This window comes from Lissotriton vulgaris, chromosome 3_1, assembly GCF_964263255.1.
Source record: "Lissotriton vulgaris chromosome 3_1, aLisVul1.2, whole genome shotgun sequence".
In the NCBI taxonomy this organism is placed as follows: Eukaryota; Metazoa; Chordata; class Amphibia; order Caudata; family Salamandridae; genus Lissotriton; species Lissotriton vulgaris.
This window is the reverse complement of record NC_141689.1, coordinates 880,925,514-880,947,994: the sequence shown is the minus strand read 5'-3', so window position 1 is coordinate 880,947,994 and position 22,481 is coordinate 880,925,514.

The window sequence follows — 22,481 nt, the reverse complement described above, 5'->3', positions numbered from 1 at the left end:
TTCTCTGGCGTGAATTTCTGGCAGGAGGTTAAGACGGCTTTGTTTAGGCAGTCTAGGCTCTCTGAGGTGCAAGGAAATCTCCTCCCTCTTCCCCCCTCATAACCCAGGTCGATTTAGCCCTTTCCTGACCTACCTAGACTATCGGGAGCCACCCTGCTTCCTAGCCATCTGTCGTCCAAAAACCAGACAGGCAATCCACATTCCAGCAGAGGCACACAGGATGACCAAGCAAAATAATACCCACTTTCTAAAAGTGGCCTCTATGAACTCAGAATGAAAAGGGCACCCTCGGTAAAGCCTGCGCCTTTAACACTGAGTTCAGGCATACCAAACCTCTTTCACTTATAACTTTTTCGGGCTATGTACGTGGGAGGTACAATCCGTGCTGCAGGCCCATGAGTAGCGGTTGACTCACAAGCCCCAGCACACACTGCCCTTTACTGGGAACTGACAAGTAAGTCACACATCAAATCATAACACAATTTACCACAGGAGCACCAGCGCTTTACCACTGTTCAGCAGTGCGAAAAGCATGCAGAAACGTTATACCAGCAAAAACAGAGTCAAAACAGGGAGGGCAGAAAGCAAAAACTCGGGGGAAACACGCCAAAAGATGCCAAGTCTAACAGGGTCGAGATGTGTTTGCTAAATGTCTACGCTCCAAACACCGATGATGGAGCCATTTACCTGGCATTGGAAATAGAGCTGCTTCTGTATGTCAGGATCCCCCTGCTCTGGGTTGGGGACTTCAGTTGTGTTTTAGATGGCCAGCTGGACCGACATCCAGCTTGTCTCCACACCAAACCACGTATAGCCCCTGTTCCTGCTCTGCAAGAATAAACCTGCTATGCACTCACCCATGACACTCACAGCCATCTAGATACGTTCCTGGTAACAGAGACTGTGGCAGGCACTGTGCAGTCAGTGTGTAAACTGGGAAGGTTCCTCTCAGACCACGCACCGCTGCTGCTCCAGTGGGGTCCAAGTATGGCTTGGTTGAGGGCCTCTCTTTTTGGGCCTCTACCATAAAGCACTGGGGATGCAATGTTTCCCAAGGAGCTTCTGGCGGTGACTGCTAACTATTTTGAGATTAATTAGTTAATGGCAGCACAAGGAGGACTAGAATGGGAGACTCTGAAGGTGGTGACACGATGACACCCGATGCAGAGCTGACAGAAGAGGAGAAAAAACTAAAAACCATCCAGAGGAATACCTATGTAGGTGGAGAAGCCTGGATTTCCTGCAGAGGTACATTCAGGAAATCTGGGACAGACTGGACTGTCTGACCCTCCGAGATTATCGGCAGCACCTGCATAGGGAGGGCGACAAATCTGGAATAATATTGGAATGGCTACTCAAATGACAACACCCACCCCCTTTGATTCCCTGACTGCAAAGCCATGATGGTGAGATGATCTGCACACAGATGTGCATCAAAATGCTTCTACACAATCAACTGGCGTTGGTCTACTGCCTGTTCCTGGGTAACCTGGAATTCCCATGCCTTACAGAGGGCCAGACACAGGGGCTGGAAGAGGAGCTCCAGCTAGAGGAGCTAAGGGTGGAGGATCAGTCCATGGTGCTATGTAAGGCCCCAGGGCCAGATGGACTTCTGGCTAAATATTATCAGACTTTTACTGACCTATTAACACCTCGCATACTGGAAACCATCTGGGAATCAAGACACAGTGGCGAATTACCCTAACATTTGAGGGAGTCACAAATTATCATGCTTCCCAAGCTGGGCAGAGACCCATTGGACCCGGGCTCATATAAGCCTCTCTCTATGCTCGGTGTTGACACTTGGATCTTGGCCAAAGCCTTGGCGACAAGGCTGAACAAAGTGGTGACTCATCTGGTGAAATCTGATCAATGTGGATTTATGCCAGGCAGAGGAACACAGATGAACCTGCGTACGCTGGCCCATGGACTACATTCAGTGGCTGTCTATGACACTCTAACTTCCACTGTAGCATTGCATATTGAAAAAGCCTTTTATACTATCATATGGGAGTACCTCTGGGACGTGTTGAGACAGATGGGGATAGGACCGGGATTCCTGTTGTGGTTAAAAATTGTTATATGCACACCTAGTGGCAAGGGTTAGCAATGGAACTGTGTTTTCTGAACAATTCCCTTTTGAACGTGGCATGAGGCTGGGATGCCCGCTATCACTGCTTCTTTTCACCTTGGCCGTGGAGCCGTTGGTGATTTGATTGCGCCGCAACATGGCCGGCTGGTGCATATTAGTGGGGGGACATAGACACGTTCTCTCTCTGCATGCCTACGATATGCTACCCACCTGGAGAGCTCGGTGCAGGCACTGTTTGACCTTATTTCCCTCTAGGTTAATGTACTTTACGCTGTGCACTTAAGATAAGCACAGTACCCCAAGTTAATCTCTCAAACTTAGGAAATTGAAACTATAATAATACAGATCTCTAGTCTGTTTAAGTGGAGCTCGCTCTCTACACAGCACAATGCAATAAAGGTAATAATAATTTCTTGAGCAATACCGATCCTCACAGCTCAAAATGGCGGCTTGTGGTGGGATGTGTCTCTCCGGACTCGCTTCTCTGCCCCAGGAGTGCCGTCTTAATAATAACTGGGCTTGATTCTAATTCCAAGTAGAGAGGCACAAATACCAAACAAGAGAGGCTCTAATCTTTCTTCAACTATGGAGCCACACACTTATCACACAACTAGCCTCTAACACAATAAGGACTGTCTTCAATTGTTAGCTATACAGAGCAGCTGAGGCAGCGTGTCATCGAACTGAGGCAGTGTGTCATCTTTTCTTTTACCAATTTGCCTTTACTGTGTTTTGTGTTTAAAAAACATAACAGAAGCATTCTGTGCTACAAAACATAACAAAAGCCTTCTGAAGTGGCATTCTGAAGCGATCCCACAGCCTCCTCCTACCTCATCTTGCTCAATCAATATTCCTGCATTTAGAGGTAGTGTGGATTTCTTGCACTTACTCAAAAGTGCACTCTGCTTCAACCTACCTGGCTGTGTCCGACTGCCAACAATCAACCTCACTGCTCGGCTCTTGCCACTGTTGACGTCTCACAATCTCTTCATCCACCTTCAACCACCATCACTTTTTGCTAACCGGTGACGACCTTCAGACAGGTGTCCTGTCTGCGACCTGCAGGTGAACCCATTTCATTCACGTCAACGCTTCTCAACGATTCTTTTCTTCAAATCCCCCAACTTATCCTGACACTGGCTGATAGAGATAGCAAGTCCAACAATAAGAAGATGCGCCCGGAACCATCACCTTCAGAGTCCCCTATCAAGGCCAGATCAGACTTAACTGCCACTATGTACATGATTCTAAAAAAACTTGCAGAAGTCCATGACTTAGCTAAATCTACCAAGAGCAATACCGACACCATGCAGCTCGAGCTCACGGCAATAGGGCGGACATGAGTGCTATGAATAAAAGCATCAACAAAGCAGAACAATGCCTAAGTGAAGTCGAAGACAAGACTTCTCAAACATCAAAGATAGTAAAGCATCTCCAATGTGCAACAGACGACCTTAGAAGATAAAACGCCAAACTGGAAGATCGTAATAGGAGAGGAAACATTCGCATCTTTGGTGTTCCGGAGAACTCAGAGAAAGTTGCAGGCTCATGTTTGTCTTTCCTCGAAGCTTGGATACCAATGATTATGGGGATCACATTCGAACGCGGCCTAGAACTAGACAGAGCGCATAGAATACCGACATTCAACGTCCAAGAGAAGAAAGGCCCTCACCCCTGATCTGCAAACCACTCCGATATCAGCATGTTGAGACCATTCTGCAGTTCGCAAGGAAAAATCACCACGTCTCTTGGGAAGGTCATCGTATAATATTTACCCAAGATTATTCTAAAGAAACTGTTGAAATAAGAAAAGGTTTCCTTCTCCTGAGAGATAAACTGAAAGCGAAAAGTATACAATTTTCCTTTGCTGGACAATCAAAATTTAGGATTATTGAAAATGGCAGACCTCTCCTCTTCTCAAACCCCGTGACCTTGCACGACACCTGGAAGACTCTCCGACACAGTGCATGGACTTGTCAAGTGGCTCTACCAACAAGAGGAAAACGGAGACCCAAGACTCTGCCATCGCCTGACATACTTGCTTACTATCCGTCACTGGTATTGTTGTATATTGCTTATCAACCTTGCCGTCTCTACTGACTTTGTTGGCCCTACTTTAATACTATAGATTTGTCTTATCAACAGTTTAAAGCTTGTCTTCCTTCAGTCTACCACATACCTAGGCTATTTTCTACAATAGCTCTTGCTAGCTCTTAGTGACAAACTATCCACAGAGTTTACCACCCGTTGGCTCCTACTGTCGACTATCAATAGTTTACACTATTTACAAAGTTAACGGTTGAGTCTTTAATATGATGTCAGTGGGCCACTTTTGCCCCCCCCCCTTGTGGACAATTCATGATAACCGTTTAGTGGTCCTAAGTTTTGATTGGAAGTTACCTCTTTAGGTCCTGTTACTCGCATGATATGTAACTCGCGCCTATTTGACCTGTTTACAAAGTTCATACTCACTACCTTTGATCTAAAGATATGTCTGTTCTTGACTTTGTTATTGGCTATGCGCAATAATATGCTCCCCACCACAAATGGGATGCATGCTCCTCAGCTGTTCACAAGAAGAGAGGAGTGATCACTCTATTCTATAAGAAATTAAACCTTTCCATCACTTCACACATTCATGACTCAGATGGTAGGTTACTAATTACCCACCTGATGAGAGACGACGACCCCATACATGTGGTAAAATATATATGGTCCTAATTCTGACGACCCAGACTTTTGGGAATCCGTCTCTCTAGCCATAGAAAATATTCCACAGGACGAACTTTTAATTGTAGGCGGTGACTTTAACCTCCCATGAGACCCCTTACTGGGCTGACAATCTAAATGCTCATTCCTGTCTTTATGCTCTCACAAGGCACTCTCGCGTTTGTGCACCAAGTTTCTACTTCAGGATTCATGGCACCTCCAACACCCTGATGGAAGGGACTATACATTTTACTCAACTCCACACAATTCATACTCCAGAATTGACTATATTCTAATATCCAATCCTTTCACGCACCTCTTAGAAGAATCAGACATTGCACCTAAGCTAGTCTCTGACCACTCTTGTATCAGCATTAAACTTGCGGGCTCTCACTCTATTTTACCCCCAAAACACTGGCGTTTCAATGAGGAAATACTTTCGGACCCTGAAGGAAAGAGTCAAATAGAAAACGCTATCAGGGACTATATCACACTGAACGATTCCCCAGAAGCGAAAATCCCCTCCATTTGGGACGCCCTAAAAGCCACAATAAGGGGAGTGATTATTGGCATTAGAGCAAGGATTCATAAAAAATTTAACGCAGAACTCATCACTCTTGAGAAAGACATCAAGGCCCTAGAAACTGCCCAGTCATCTAATCTAGACAACAAGCCGGCTCTAGACCAACTAATCAAAAAGAAATACGAATATAATGCTCTTGTTAGCAGGCGTGCCGGTGTATGGATCAATAAATTCAAGGCCATGAAATTATGTGAGGGGACTAAAGCAGGCAAACTGCTTGCGTCCTACCTCAAACACAGACAAAAACTACTAACAATAACTTTGATTAAAGATTCCGCTAATAACACTCACACCAAGCAAGACAAAATTCTAGCCTCCTTTCAGACCTTTGATGATGACCTCTATAAAAATAAGATGTTGTTCGAGCCGGAAGCTTGTACTAAATACCTAGACGAGTTGAAACTCCCCAAGCTCTCTGACGAAGATAGCTCCACACTAGGATCCCCCATCACGGACAAAGAAATATGTGGTGCTATTAAATCCCTCAAAAGCAATAAAGCCCAGGGCCCAGATGGGTTTTCAGCGGGCTTCTACAAAGCATTAAATAAACCAATCGTCCCCATACTTCTAAAATTATTCAATTCGATTGGTACTTCAGGCAGTGTCTCTGATACAATGGGTAAAGCCACTATAATCGTTATCCCGAAGGAGGGTAAAGACCCCCTACTAACTAAAAATTATCGGCCTATCTCACTCATAAATCTGGACTGCAAAATTTACGCGAAGATTCTGGCTAGCAGACTTAACGACGTTCTCCCTAAGTTAATCAGCAACTCTCAAGCGGGCTTCCTAAAATACCGATTGTCTAACGATAACACTCGCTTACTGTGCCACATACTTGAGAAAGCCAAAACAATGTCCGCCCCCTTGGTCGCCATTACCCTGGATGCAGAAAAAGCGTTCAATAGAGTTTCTTGGTCTTTCCTACAGCACTCCATGAGAATCTTTAATCTGGGGAATTCTTACATTAATATGGTTATGGCACTATATTCCTCTCCAACCGCCCGAATCTCCATCAATGGCACCCTCTCCAATCCATTTTGTTTAGAACAAGGCACCAGACAAGGCTGCCCCCTCTCACCAGCTCTGTTTCTCCTGGCCCTTGAGCCACTAATAGCTGACATTAAGCAAAATAAAGACATAGCGGGAGTAAATTTCGAGGACACACAGGTGAAATTAGCGGCTTACACAGATGATATTTTAGTAGTCACGGAAGACCCAGAGACCTCTATCGGAGCACGTATGTCGTCCATTGTGAAATACTCTACACATTTCGGTTACAAGTTAAATCGGGACAAATCTGAGGTCAAGCCCCTAAATATACATGGCACCAGAGATATGCTTGGAAGCTCGGGTCTCACATGGCAGACCGGCTTCATTAAATACTAGCAGCCCGCCCAGACGTTGTCCGGGGGCAATAGATATGCTTTTGGTGAGTCCTCGTCATCCATTTGTCTAGTCAACTGTTATTCACATTTTGCTCCCTCCTTCCACAACGTGGGCAATGTGTCAGTCAACTTCAGTAATGTGTTCTCTTACACTGTGACGGGTAGCATTTTCCTGAGCACATGTGCACATCGGTGACAAAAAAAAATACAACTCGATGCCAGGACTGGTGGGCAATACGTTACTTTGACAATGCTTCTGACCTTTCATTCTTTTCACTTTCTTTGCTTCATCCCGGCCCCTGCCCGCTCCGACATTGTCCGTGTCCTCCCGTTTCCTGAGCACATGTGCACACCGGTGACAAAAAGAAATACAACTCGATGCCAGGACTGGTGGACAATACGTTACTTTGACAATGCTTCTGACCTTTCATTCTTTTCACTTTCTTTGCGTCATCCCGGCCCCCGCCCGCCCCGACATTGTCCGTGTCCCGGAGCCCCCTTCCGCCCCGTGCCCTGCCCCCCGGGCCCCTCCCGCCCCCACATTTTACGTCTCCGTAGCCTTACCTGAGCCGCCGCTCCTCCCCGCGCTCCTAACTTCACCACCGCTCCTCGCCGCTCGTCACCGCTCGTCACCGCTCCTCCCCGCCTGTCCATCGCTCATGTCCGCCGCTCCTCCTCGTCATCACGCACGTCGCGGCCAGCGCTACGTCGCGGCCAGCGATATGTCGCGGCCAGCGCTACGTCGCGGCCGGCGCTACTTTCAGGGGACTACTTTGTTTTTAAAGTTAAATTTTTAATGTACGTTTTTTTTTAATTTTATGTAGCCTATGTCCATCTACACACCCTGACAATTTCAACGATGTATAGGGTGTGTGGATTGCCGCTGTGGTTCCCGAGTTTACCTGGCTCAAACGGTTGTGTTCTCTCTTTATAATAGTAGTATAGATTTGGGTATGGAATTTGGCAGTTTCCTCCTCGTAACCCTACATCATAATGAATCCATCACACTGAATACAATTAAAACACAACTTGATGGCTGGTCCCTCCGATTTATAACTTGGTGGGGTAGGGTCGAGACCATCAAGATGATGATCTCCCCCCCTAGTTAATTACCTCATTACAATGCTCCCCCTTACCTTATCCCAAGACTTTCACCATAAACTAGATAATATCCTCTCTAAGTTCCTATGGAAAGGGAAAAGGGCTAGGATCAGCATAAAAAAGCTACGTCTCGATACATCCCTGGGAGGGGTCAACCTAGCGGATTTCAAAATATATCAGACAGCCTTCCTCGCCAAACAAGGCTCATATTGGTTATCTCCTCCCAATGACTACACTCCTGTCTGGCTCGCGGTAGAAAAATCCCTTTTTAGAAACCTTGCGCCAGCCACCATCCTCACTGCTAAGACGAATACGGCCTTCTGTTCGAGGTCCATCTTTAAAAACACGAGACTTGCCTTGCTGAAAATTGATAAACTCCTGAACAATAGCATAAGGCGCTCTGATTGGGAGTCAATATGGTGCAACCCCTCTATACTCTACAAAGGAAAGCCACAACACAATGAGCAATGGATCAGTAAGGGTATATTCTTCCCACATCAACTAGTTAGAGACTTTTACCCCCTCTCCTTTAATGAACTCCAGGCCAAATATAACCTCGACCGCGTGGAGGTTTACTATTTCTTTAACATTAAGACAGCGATCACCAACGCAAAACTATCCACAAATTCTCCCTCTATCCCAAACTTTCTTGCTAATCTCAACAAATTAGGCCATCAGGTATCCAGACCTTCTGCGGCCACAACACTTTAATCTTAATAAACATCTAATTCAGATCTGGGAATCTCACTCATCACTGCAGATTTCAGAGTTGGAATGGTCCAAAACCAGGGAGTCGACCATGAGACACAAAAAAAGCACTACACTCTCTCAGACAAAGTTTTGGCTTCTCCATAAAGCTTTCTGGAAAGGCACATCTCTTCTTACATAATATTAGAGAGAATGCCACTTGTTGGAACTGTAATGAGGAAGATGGGGACCTAGAACACTTCCTACTCCATTGTGTATGTGTTACTTCTTTCTGGGACAAAATCTTCGCCTTCCTTACCAAGGTTTTCTCCTTTTCCCCTGCCAGAGAGCTATCCACCCTGGTTTTCGGCTTCCTTAGAGCCGGCTTTTTAACAGATAATGATAAGGCCCTATGTGACCTTCTCCTCACTGCCGCTGTAAAGATGGTTTTGAATAACTGGAAAGACACTCGTAAAGTCTCCTTCAAATGCTGGATAAACTGGGTAACCAATCTGAGAGGTGCTGACAACATCTCACTCCAAAACACCCCATGGCGCCCTCCTCATAGACAATTGTGGGTCTTGCTTGACAATTACTTCAGTACACAGAAACCTCCTTGAACTCACCTTACTCCCTTAACCCCGAGCCCATACAATCCCACATTCCAGCTTCTGGGCCTGTCCTGTACATACGCACTTGCTCCCTCTACACTAATCCAGCTGACCCAGTTACCTCCGGCTCGGGTCTACCTGTGGGTCACTCGTCTTGTGTTGATACTTCATATATGATGTTTATGTTCAAGGATACACTGATCATCACCTTTGTCCTTTTTTTTGTATACCTTTATACACATTCTTTTTTTAACCTGTGCCTCCTTGATTGAGATCGCCCATGCAGCTTTTTTGCCCTTTTTTGTGCTGTAATGGCTCCCCATTATGCTGTTATCCATCAATGTGGCTTATGTCCTTACTGTATGTTCTTTTTAGGTCTCGCCTGTCGATGCGCATGCGCATCGAGCAAGCGAGACTATTGCGAGTTATCCACTCTTTATCCACACTGCAAGGAATCGTGGCGATTCCTTGCAGTGCCCGTGACTTTTAAGGTCAATGCGCATGCGCATTGAGCTTATGCGCATGCGCATTGACCTTAAAAGCGCGTGCGCGTGCACGTCCGTCTCCTAACAACACACACACACCCTCTCCCCCGCTCCGCCCCCTCCCGCCGTGTCGCATTTCTCTTTCTCCTCCCCCTCCCCTCTCTTCCTTCCGTCTAACGCCGTGTCGCACCTCTCCCCTCTCCGCCCCCTCCCCGCTCCGCCCCCTCCCCTTCCCTCCGTGTCGCATTTCTCCTCTCCCCTCTCCGCCCCCTCCCCTGCCCGCCGTGTTATTTGTTTATTTTACCCGCCGTGTCTCTGCTGCTTCCCCCTGTCCTGTCTCTCCTCCTCTCTCTCTCTATACCCTCCCCCTCCTCCCCACCACTTCCATCAAGTCCCTCTGGCCCTTCCCTCCTCCCCGGACCCTTCCTCCCCTGCCCCCTCCACCCTTTCTTGTTCGGATTTGAGGTTGAACTGCGTTTGCTCACGCATTTTTTGCTGTTTGCTTTTTGCTTTACTATGAGGTAAAGCACAGGGCTGAGTTGGTTTCTAAAGTCTCCTGCCACTTTGCCGCCTCCTCCCCTCCCTGCAAGTGCATTTGTACTGGTAGATTCTAGCGCCTGGTTTATCTCGGAACTCTAACTAAAGCGCTTGGCTGCTTAGTACATTTCCTGGAATCGAGACGCAGTTTTGCAAGGTACTGCGATTTATTACTGTCCCCTTTTATCATTAGTTTTCCCAGTTAACGCTTTCCTGGTTGTGGAAGCACAATTTTAGTGTGGACACTTGGGGCTCCAAACTGCAGCTTTTGAACAATGCACAGGACAGTGGTGCCAAAAACCGACCGATGCAGAGTGAGGTGCCAGTGGTGGTGCTGGTGGAGAAACCTGTCACCGGGCCTCCATGGGGCTCTTACGAAGAGCACTTTTTCCTGCCACCTGGAGTAAGAGAAAATAATTTAAGATGCATGTTAACCCTACCTGTAAACCCGCAGATTGTTCACCAGCGAACATAAGCAGAATTTTGGTTTGTGGCGTGTGTGAAAAACATTGATTTTTCGGACATTTTTGTCTGTAGCCAATGGGACTCTGAGAAATTAAAAAAAGTTTGCTAATCGTAGACAAAATCCTAATTTCTGAATTTTCCTAGTAGGAGAAACATTTTTGGACCTACTCAGATTGTCGTGGTACACACTCACACGAGGTCAAGTTCTGATAATTTTAACGTTGTAATTTGCACATCTCCGCCTAAAGCGCCTTTTACTATTTCCACAGTAATTTCTTTATGTTCCATCAGTTCTGCTTTGTCCAGCTCTTTTGAAGAGGTCAGGTGTTTCTCTTCTTTCTTGATCTGCCTCCTTGTTTGTAAATATCTCTTCACGCATGTAAGCTCGGGTGAAATGCTGTTACCGGCTGTTGTGCAAGTTAGTCTGCTCTTTTAATTTGTGTGGCTTTTGAAGTCTACCCACATAATACAAAGTTACATTTTGCTGTAATCAGGAGGTTCTCTGGGAAATGTTGGCATTTTGGCAGTTTTATTTATCCTGGTATTTGCTACAGAATCGCGAAATTCCAGGAATATTTGAATACTGCTTCTTTCGGGTGTGTTTTTGTGTAGCCAAGCAGCTGTTCATCACCCCACCCAGAGGAGACTTCGAACAGATCTTCTGTCCCAAAGTAAAGTGTTGATTGTCAGGGCAGGACTGGGGAACCAAAACCTCACTCACCCTCAACCCCTCACCCTCAACCCCTCACTCACCCTCAACCCCTCACCCTCACTCACCCTCACCCTCAACCCCTCACCCTCAACCCCTCACCCTCAACCCCTCACCCTCACTCACTCACCCTCAACCCCTCACCCTCAAACCCTCACCCTCACTCACCCTCACTCACTCACCCTCAACCCCTCACTCTCACTCACTCACCCTCACTCACCCTCAACCCCTCCCCCTCGACCCCTCCCCCTCAACCCCTCACTCACCCTCAACCCCTCACTCACCCTCAACCCCTCACTCACCCTCAACCCCTCACCCTCAACCCCTCACTCACCCTCACTCTCACTCATCCTCACTCACCCTCAACCCCTCACCCTCACTCACCCTCACTCACCCTCACTCACCCTCAACCCCTCACCCTCACTCACCCTCACTCTGACTCACCCTCACTCAGCCTCAACTACTCCCCCTCACTCACCCTCACTCACCCTCACTCTCACTCATCCTCACTCACCCTCAACCCCTCACCCTCACTCACCCTCACTCACCCTCAACCCCTCACCCTCACTCACCCTCAACCCCTCACCTTCAACCCCTCACTCACCCTCACTCACCCTCACTCAGCCTCAACTACTCCCCCTCACTCACCCAAAACCCCTCACTCACCCTCACCCTCACCCTCACTCACCCTCACCCTCACCCTCACTCACCCTCACCCTCACCCTCACTCACCCTCAACACCTCACCCTCAACCCCTCACCCTCACTCACCCTCACTCACCCTCACTCACCCTCACCCTCAACCCCTCACCCTCAACCCCTCACCCTCAACCCCTCACCCTCAACCCCTCACCCTCACTCACCCTCACCCTCACTCACCCTCACCCTCACTCACCCTCAACCCCTCACCCTCAACCCCTCACTCACCCTCACTCACCCTCACCCTCAACCCCTCAGCCTCACCCTCACTCACCCTCAACCCCTCACCCTCACTCACCCTCAACCTCATGCTAAAGATTTACAAAAAAACCCATAAACAATTCTAAAAGCACTAACTCTAATGCTGCGAGACCTATTGCATTTCTAATGCTTGTTTGTTCTCTGGAAACAATCAATAAAAAGTTTTGAACAAAAAATAAAAAAAATTCTTGAGATCTTGGATTTACAACGAAATCCGATAATCAACTCAGTTTTCTTAGAATCAAATAGGTTCACAAATATGAATACAACATCAAAATGGTAATGAACCCACCAACTGGAGCCAGAATCATCATCACATAACTAAAAAACTCACCACAAAAACAGAAATCCATTCTTACAGACACTTAAGCTCATAAGTTTCAAACTTCCCCTGCTTATACTTATACCCTAATTCATTCAAGACAACACAGTACTACAGCTTGCCACCAGACAGAGGATACAGTTTTGTTTTTATTATCTGTGTAAAAATGTTAGTAGTTATTATATTTTTTGTTCTAATTTAGCATTTTTAGTTCCATAGTGGGATGCAGGTTTATAGGGGAATAGGGTGGGAAGTTATTTAATTGCCTCATATTGCAAAGCGCTAAGATATCCTTCGGGATCAAGATCGCGCTATATAAAACTTTATAAATAAATAAATAAATACAGCACCGGATCTACTAGTTAGAGACTATACTCCTCATCATAATAACACAATTTATCAGAGTTAAACAGGAAGAAATATCGGAAGTTTAAAGAACTGAGTTTTCTAGACATAAAATAAAGCAAAAGAGTTTTTTTACTACAGGAAAAGTAAAATACGGTACAGGGAAAATATGCATGAAATGCCATAAAGCTTCAAAATACAGCCATACAAGATAAATGCAAACCCATAGAACATATTAGCTCCTAATTAACACATTTAAGGAATTTTTCTAAGTGTCAGACTCATAGAGAGTATTTAAACATCCCATGCAGGGTCTAAGGGAACTGGACATAAGATAATAAAGTCTCCAGTAACAGCAGACCTAATGACAGCGTCAAAATCCCACATAACTCAAGTCTGATCAATAACTAAGCCGAGTTTAAATTTAAACCCAACTGAACTCAAACTAAACTTGAACACCTAAAGTCCAAGAATTGTTATACACAAATCACTCTTTCTAACAATAGATTCTGCAAATTCAGCATGATCATGGTTAGAGTCGCATTGGCAAATCAGGAAAATGTACGTGGTTAAAAAGACATTAATACTAACACATTTCTTACGGTAAGAGAAATCTTCCATTGTGTCTCTCAGGACCCACCCTCCAGAGATGATCAGCACAAGATGAAACATCCCTCAAACAATGGTTTATAGTTTGTACACATTTATATCACCACCTGCAGCGGAAGTCCCTAAAACTTTTACTTTTGGGTACATGGTGGAAGCTTCAGTCACAATACAGTTCTTCTAATAATGTTGTACATCATCATTACTATACGTCATTCACTCTGTGTTCGGCGGATATTAAGGGAAAGATGGCTACGAAGCGGACACTGATCGGGAGGGGGAATGAGCTTTAACATGTTGAACAGAACATCAGAAACTAGAGCCATATTAGAAATAATGGCGTTTCGCACATACATGTGCATTTCTATTAGTCTTATTATTTACTCTTCTAAATGATTTGGGGAACTCCTTTTAGGTATAATACAATCAGTTAATCAGTTACAACTCTATGCATTATAAAAACCCCAATTAGGAAAAATAATTTTCACAAACATTGTCACATTTTTTATATTTTCCAAAAAGCTATCACCCCCTCATTCTGTCTCAGCCAGTGCTGGATATAGAAAAAACATTATTGTGTGATTCCATACATTGGGGTCAAGCAGCCGCGGTCGGTAGTGGGAGTACCTGCCGGAAGGTGACGTTGGGAGGGGGAGAGGCAGGGTGGGGGGTAGTAATCTATGGATTACGGAGCTTTACAGGTAAGTAAACATATAAATAAATAAAACGAATTTCATTGCGCACACCGCATCGCATTTGGGGATGCAGTGCACGCAATGAAATTTGTTTTATTTATTTATATGTTTACTTACCTGTAAAGCTCGGTAATCCATAGATTACTACCCCCCACTCTGCCCCTCCCCCTCCTCACGTCACCGCCCGGCAGGTACTCCCACTACCGACCGCGGCTGGGGTCAAGGGGTGGCAGCAGAAATCAATGTGTGAATCCAACAAATAGGCAACAAGAGGTCTAGCCTGCACCTAGTGAGAGTAAATGCAAATATATCAAAATTTGATTAATTTTTAGGTTTTCATGCACAAAACTTCTATGAAGATCGCAGGGTTGAAACTGAACTAATAGTGGCGTTAGTAGCTGCAGAGACAGAATGTGGGGTAGTACACATTCAACTTTCGAAAAGATACAAAAATATCAACTTTGGAGCTGAGCAAGCGACTTTAGAACTTCTCATTTACAAATGGAGAAATAAGAGTGAGGCTATGCATGTCAGACTCTCAGTACAAGATTTAAGGTTTGTTGGACAGAGTCAGTCCATCAGTGTTACATTAAACACCATAAAAGACTACTATCTGCCGAATTTAGAGAAGACCGCCAGCCTAGCAGTCATCTATGAACAGTGAAAAGAAGCGACATTAACGGTGGTTCCTTTCAATGTACAAAAGGTTTGGTGTTTGATAATCGTTGGTTTTGATACTGCCCCTTAAACTTAAAAAAAAAATGTAAAATGTTTCAGAAACAAACTCCCAAAGGGCAAGTTTGTTTTTAAAAAAGAAAAAACTAATGACCCTCACACCCTGAGAGTTTTCTCCCATGGTGTGAAGGTCATTATTACCTTTTCCTGTCTCTCACCACCAGGATTTTTATTGCTGGTAGGGATGGAAAGATAGTAAACCATGACATCATCCACCCTAAGTGGGGCCCAACAGGGAAGGGGACATTGGATGAAGTATTCCATCAAATGGAGACAACGGATGGCTCGTTGAAAGGATACTTAAGGTACACTCCTCTCTAAATGAGGTGGGCGGACAAAGGATTTGTTGAGGAGAGTACTCCAGCACATTTGCGACAGATTACCCTATCATCTAACCTCTAAATCGGGCCCTCAGTCTGGTACTATGGTTAACATTTGGAAGAATATGGGGGCGACTACAACATTTCAAAAAGTGTAATAAAAATTACCATGCTCCATACTGCTAATACATATAGAGCCAGGTGTAGGTATCCAAATACCGGTCGGTAACGGCCAAAAATACCAATTTTCAGCCGTTACCGACCGGTATTGGGATACTGAGATGTAGGGCATGTCAAAATACAGATTCGGTAATTTTACCGAATCGGTCATTTTACCGATTCAGGAAAATTACCAATTCGTTAAAATTACCGAATCTGTATTTTGACATGTAGGTAGCACTTTAAACAGTGCTACATGGCTTTAAGGATTCGTAATTTACCACCAACTATTAGTTGGTGGTAAATAACGAATTCCTATGTAAATGCAAATATGTGCATTTACACCTGTGCCATGTGGCACACATACATGCCCTCAGGGCATGTATGTGTGCCACATGGCACACAAGCACTAATCAGGGGTGCGACAGGGTGTCAAAGTGACACCCTGCCACCCTTGACTATTTGCCAATTTTACTGAATCAGTATTTACCAATTCGGTAATTGACATTCATTCCTATGGGCCTCAAGGCTCAAAGGAATGAATGGCAATTACCGAATCGGTAAATACCGAATCGGTAAATACCGAATCTTACCGATTCGGTAAAAAATACCGAATACTTACCTACATCAGATTTACCGATTCTAAAATACCAAATCGGTAAAATTCAGTATTTTAGAATCGGTAAAAATGATTTACCTACATCTAGCCCATAGTGAGCACATTACATTTGTGGTGTGTGTTATACATTTATCTATTATGACATATATTTGTTTTATATATTTGTTTTATATCAACAAAACCTACCAAAATGTGTCTTTAAGTAAGGTTTGTATTGCAGAAGTTAGGAATAAAATGCTCCTAAATGTAATTATAATTTTTAGCATAAACATCTAGGGAAGAGGCACACTCACTCCATGGACAAAAGCGAGAAAGATGAGTATTCATGGTTCTGCATAGTTTAGTTTGGTGGCTGTTGGGGTATTTAAAACCTATTTTCATGTCAGATTAGTTCAAACAGAAAAGTACATTATCTGATCAATCACAACTGAAAAATAAAGATTAGGTTCTCCAAATTGTGTGCTCTCCTTGTGCCCGTGGAGTATCCCTAAGATGTTCCTCAGTGTGTCTCTTGTTCAATATTTTTGTATGTTCCTTCACACAGTCACTCAAGCAAAATCACATACATTCCAAATGTGCAGATATATAGTTACTCAACTTAGGGACACCTTGCCTGGAAGGTACCCACATGTATGATAGTGAGATTTAACCTAGGTAAATAGGGGCTACAATGAGATGCAGAAATAGGGAACTAGAGCACCTGAGCAAAAAACTGCCCAGTGGATTATAGGAACACATGCATGTTTTACTGAAATAGGCAGCTCATCTGTCTCCTGTAAATTTAATCTACAACTGTTTCTAAAATGTTGACAAAACTTCAATTTTCACACGGATGTAACCAAAAACATTCATAGAGAACATTCTAAAGTGTGAGAGATTATTTAAAAAATGCGCGTACGCATGTTTTTTAAGCCATAGCTTTGTGTATATCATATACTAAGTAAAATATACCTTGTTAGGTTGAGGAAATCTGATATATTTTGATAATCAACTTTAGTAAATATTTCTTCTGACACTTAAACCTATTTTCCAGTAGATGTAATTTCTTCCTCCACTTGCTGCGAAATGTGTTGTCATAGATACTGCTTACTACACCTTCTTCAGCTCTTACATCTGCCCCCTCATGTTGTAACTTTGATGTGCACATAAGTGCAGGGTATACACTTACAAATATTTTCAAATACCTAAAAGCATAATGTCCACATCGTAGTGGGTGCACACCACATTTGGATGGGAGTTCATGGCCATTCCGATACACCCACCACACCACTTCTTAGGTGAGGCACTTATAGACTCAAAGGGTGTCAGGTAGATGAAACAGCAGGGTTCAGACCCCGGTCCAGTTGCCATTGGTCATCTGTGTACTTCCCAGAAATGGTCTGTTGCTGCTTGTTGTCACCCTGTGGCCACATGGGAGGTCAGCCAACTGACCCTTGGAGTCAACTTCTTTGCCCTGGGTACGTGCCCAGTCCTTTAGGGCTCATCTCAAGTCATAAACAGGAGGTTCAGTCCTCCTCTGGTTTTCCACATTTTCAAAACGTTTTCTCAGGTGGGTGCCTGGAGATGCTACCTTTATGCCATGCACAAGCTAGTGAGTGGGCTAAATCCTTGCCCCTCCCTAACCAATGGGGTACAAATACCTGGGCCTACTGTACCCACTTTTTCAGTAGTTGTTATTGCAAATGTGCCCAAAATGCAATGTGTCAGAGCATTTTTAAGATGATGAAGTCTTCGGCCACACTAAAGTTGGTCTCTGAGGACTGGGTGTGTGTGGGGAGTATACTATGGTAATCCTAGTGCCCTCCCACATTTAACACTAACATTCAGATAGGAGCAGGTACTGTACTCACAACCAACCGAGAGACAGAAGTCTGGTAGAACAGGGAAGTATTGGAAGACAAAATAGGTGCTGCAGCCCACTAGTGGCATTTAAGTTCCAGGGCTTGGGTACACGTTGTACCATATATTATGGGTTTATAGGCTTGTTAAATATGCCAATTAAGGTATACTTTTTTACCATATATTAGGGCTTACAGACAAGTTAAATATGCCAATTAGGAGTAAGCCAATTAGATGGAAAAAATTTGTGGATTTAGATTGTGGCTCTCCTCCCCTTTGCATTCTCCCCATAGGAAATGTAATAATGTTTTTGCTATGCTGATTTAATGATATGCGCCCACAGATACGTAGACTGAGTTGATCTTTAAGTACATATTGTATTATTTTGTTACAGATAAAAGGGATAAATAAAGATTTTTTTTAAAGGGCTATGCCAATCCAACCATGTTTAAAGGGGGTGGACAGGCACTTTTACTGCCGGTTAGTAGGGGGTAAAGCACAGAGAGTTATAAAGACAGCAGAAAAATAGGGCCCAGCAAAAGGTGAAAGATCTGCGGTGTCCACACAGAAAAAGTAGATTTTCTACAATAATCCTTGTAATACAGCCCGGTGAGCTGTGAAATAGCGTTAAGAATCTGTTTGCAACTGTAAGGCATAAGTATAGAATCTTACTGTTTTTTATCATCTCTATTATTCTGGCATTGCTGAAAAAGGTTCCTTTTGTATAATAATAAAGACGTATTAGTGTTATTTAATTACTAGTACTCTGACATGCAGAGATTGGAAATCTCAAAAACCTGCCTCCAGATGATAGTTTGGCTTAAGCACTTGCGAAGTCCCAAGCTGAATTCCCAAGCTGAATGTCTGTGTTTCCTCTATGGCAGTGATAGAAAGCTGTTAAAGCTCCAGTTAGGCCCCACCCAGCATGGGCCTCAAACAAAAGGATTGCTGATGCTCCATTAAGTGAGGCATTTGTGTTGGGCCCCACCGAGGGTGTCCTGGTGTCAGTAAATTGCACTGGGGCAAAGCACAGTTCATTGAGGCTGGCCAAGGTCTGGCTCAAAAATAGCTGTGGGTCCTTCGGGATCCCCCTCTTCCCATCTCTGTGCTATATATCTTGATAAGTCTGTGAGATCACTGAGTGGACTCTGAAATGTGAATTTGAATATTTCCTGCACAACACTGAGAGAGCTTTCTGAATGCTAACAATATTGCAACCACTCTCTCTCTTCTTGGCAAGCATTACATTGCATCACATGTCAAGTCATGTGTGAGTGGAATGCAGACGCTAACAGTGGCTTGCTCGCATGCCAATTATCGCCTCCCTTTACCATAGCAATGAATAAACAGTCGGTGGAAGGATAGTAGCAGCTCAGAAGCATCATTAAACTAGGGAGACAAAACAGCTAGTATATTGATAATGGTGAAGGCAGAACCAGCAGCAACCACATAGAGCTTTATGGCTCACCTTACCAACAAAGACCCCGATTCTCCCTATCACGCCGACCTAGTGGATGTAAAAGTATCAGACTTACTTCACAAAGGGACAATTGTGAGGACAACGTCTCATCAAAGGGGATTTTAAGCAATCTCTTTGTAGTGGACAAAAGGGATGGTAGCAAGAGGCCGGTAATCAACTTGGAAGAATTCAACGAATGCTTGGTTTACCTTTTTTAAAGATGGAGGGCATCCATTTGCTCCGGGATCTTCTCCCCCCCACGATTGAATGGGGCACCTGAACCTCAAGGACGTCTACCTAATGGTATTGCAGTAGCTTTAGAGATTATTGCTTGCAGAATCAGATTTCCGTAATGGCGGAACATGTCCCAGGGGTGGCCAACCAAGTAGCCGATTGGCACTCAGGTCATCACCAAGACACGAGCCTCTGGCGTCTGCATCATCCAGTATTCCAAGCTGTACATGAACGGTGGGGCTCAGTTACTGTGGCCCTCTTTGCGTCTCGCCGAGGCCACTAGACAGAAAATACCATTACGTAATGAAAAACAAAGCAAAGAAGTAATATTCTCTAAGTGTGTGTTGTAGGTGTACGCGCGCACGCACACCACAGTGTGCAATGTGTGTAATGAATAATAATATGAATAATAATAATATCTCCTACGTATGGTGCTTGTTACACCCCCCGCCATAAGTGTTAGCACTCGTGATCTTGCAAAGACCCAGCGGGTGGATTCCACAATTATACTTGTTACAGCCACCCGCAGATCCTGCCTGCCTCTTGTCTTATAGGTGCAGTCTGTGTCAGTGCTTCACAGCCTCGGCCCGTGTTCCTTTCATCTGCAATGGGGGCAACCACTCCTCACCCCTTTTTTCATGGTACATTATTGATGGAATACAATGTAAATTTGCCATTATGATTGGGAGTCTTTTCCTCTGGGTCTTTACGCTGTCCGTGGTACTCTGATCTAACCTGAGCTCTTTTCTGGTTGGGTCCAACATGCCATTATCCTCCTGGGGAATGCAAACTTCATCATCTCTACAGAGAGGCACCGTTTGCTCCTCATCAAGATTGATCCCAAACTCGGGGATTTGGCCACCTCTGAGGTAGGCCTAATTGCCCATGCGGATGTTGTTTGGGGACCCATTCTTAAGGGAACTGGGTAAATTTGTCTAGACCTTTAATTCCTTAGGCAAAGCTCAGGCGTCCATAAAATGAATCTTTATGCCTTGCGTTTCATCATGGCTGGTCGAGGTAGGGGGCGGTTGGCCATCCACGCTCAACAACCAGCCTCTGCAAGAGTAGACAACAACAGAAGGTGACCGTACGAGGATGCCTCCATGTTTGGCAAATTTTAACCGACCCGGAGCTACCCCATCACTGAGGTTCGAGAGGAGGACGCAGAGGCGGCAATTCCCAAGGAACCAATTCAGGTGAGCGTACAAACCTTTACCAAGCAACAACGGGTGGGCAGGCTGCGGGGTTTCTTCCACAATTGGGAGGCCCTTATCACCGATGCATGGGTCCTTCAAACTGTATGGAGTTTCCACATAGAGTTTTATGTCTCACCTTACCAAGAAAGACCCCCCGATTCGCCCGATCACATCGCCCTAGTGGACGTGAAGGTATCAGACTTACTCCACACAGGTGCAATTGTAAGAACATCCCCTTATCAAAGGGGATTTTTAAGCAATCTCTTTGTAGTGGACAAAAGGGATGGTGGCCAGAGGCCGGTTATCAACTTGACAGAATTCAACGGATGCTTGGTTTACCAATTTACAAGATGGAGGGCATCCATTTCCTCCGGGATCTTCTTCTCTCTCACAATTGAATGGAGCCACCTGGACCTCAAGGATGCCTACCTAATGGTAGCCCATAGCTTTTGAGACTATTGCCTGCAGAATCAGATTTCCATAATGGCGGAACATCTCCCATGGGAGCCAACCAAGTAGCCGATTGGCACTCACGTTATCAACAAGATGCGAGCCTCTGGCATCTGCATCATCCAGGGTTCCAAGCACTAAATGAACGGTGGGGATAATTCATGGTGTACCTCTTTGTGTCTCGCCTAGAACCACTAGATCCCAAGGTACTTCAGTTGGTGCTCTTACCCTGTGGTAGTGGCCATGGACGTGTTCCTCCAAAATTGGTAGCTGGATCAAGGTTATGCCTTCCTTTTGTGACGCGAAAAGTGAGACACCGGGAGATCCCAATGTCTATGGTAACACTCAGCACACTTTCACATGAACCACTCGGTTCTTCTCAGGTATATCTGTATGCCAGAATAATGATAATCCATACTGTTTTCTTTGTTTCAATAATCTCTGTTTATTACTTCTTTATCATTCATTTAAATTCTTTCGTTTTTCGGACAATCTTAGTTATCATCTCCCATTTACCCAATGCATTTCGGGTCTATGGTGACCCTTCTTCGGGGGTCTTTGAATCTGGAGATCATGGACGCTTGCGGCGGGGCTTCGTCTCGCTTCAACAAGACAGTTCACTTCCGAATTGAATCGGGTACTCGTAAACGAATGTGGCGGCCTTCTTCTCACTTCAATAAGGTGTTATTGAAGTGAGAAGAAGGCCGCCACATTCGTTTACGAGTACCCGATTCAATTCGGAAGTGAACTGTCTTGTTGAAGCGAGACGAAGCCCCGCCGCAAGCGTCCATGATCTCCAGATTCAAAGACCCCCGAAGAAGGGTCACCATAGACCCGAAATGCATTGGGTAAATGGGAGATGATAACTAAGATTGTCCGAAAAACGAAAGAATTTAAATGAATGATAAAGAAGTAATAAACAGAGATTATTGAAACAAAGAAAACAGTATGGATTATCATTATTCTGGCATACAGATATACCTGAGAAGAACCGAGTGGTTCATGTGAAAGTGTGCTGAGTGTTACCATAGACATTGGGATCTCCCGGTGTCTCACTTTTCGCAATATATCTAAGAAGTGTTTCCAGACTAAAACACTAAGGTAACAGTGCACAACAACGAAAGAGATTAAATTACAAAGAAAGCAAGTGAAAATAAGAGTGCTGGACGGACCCTA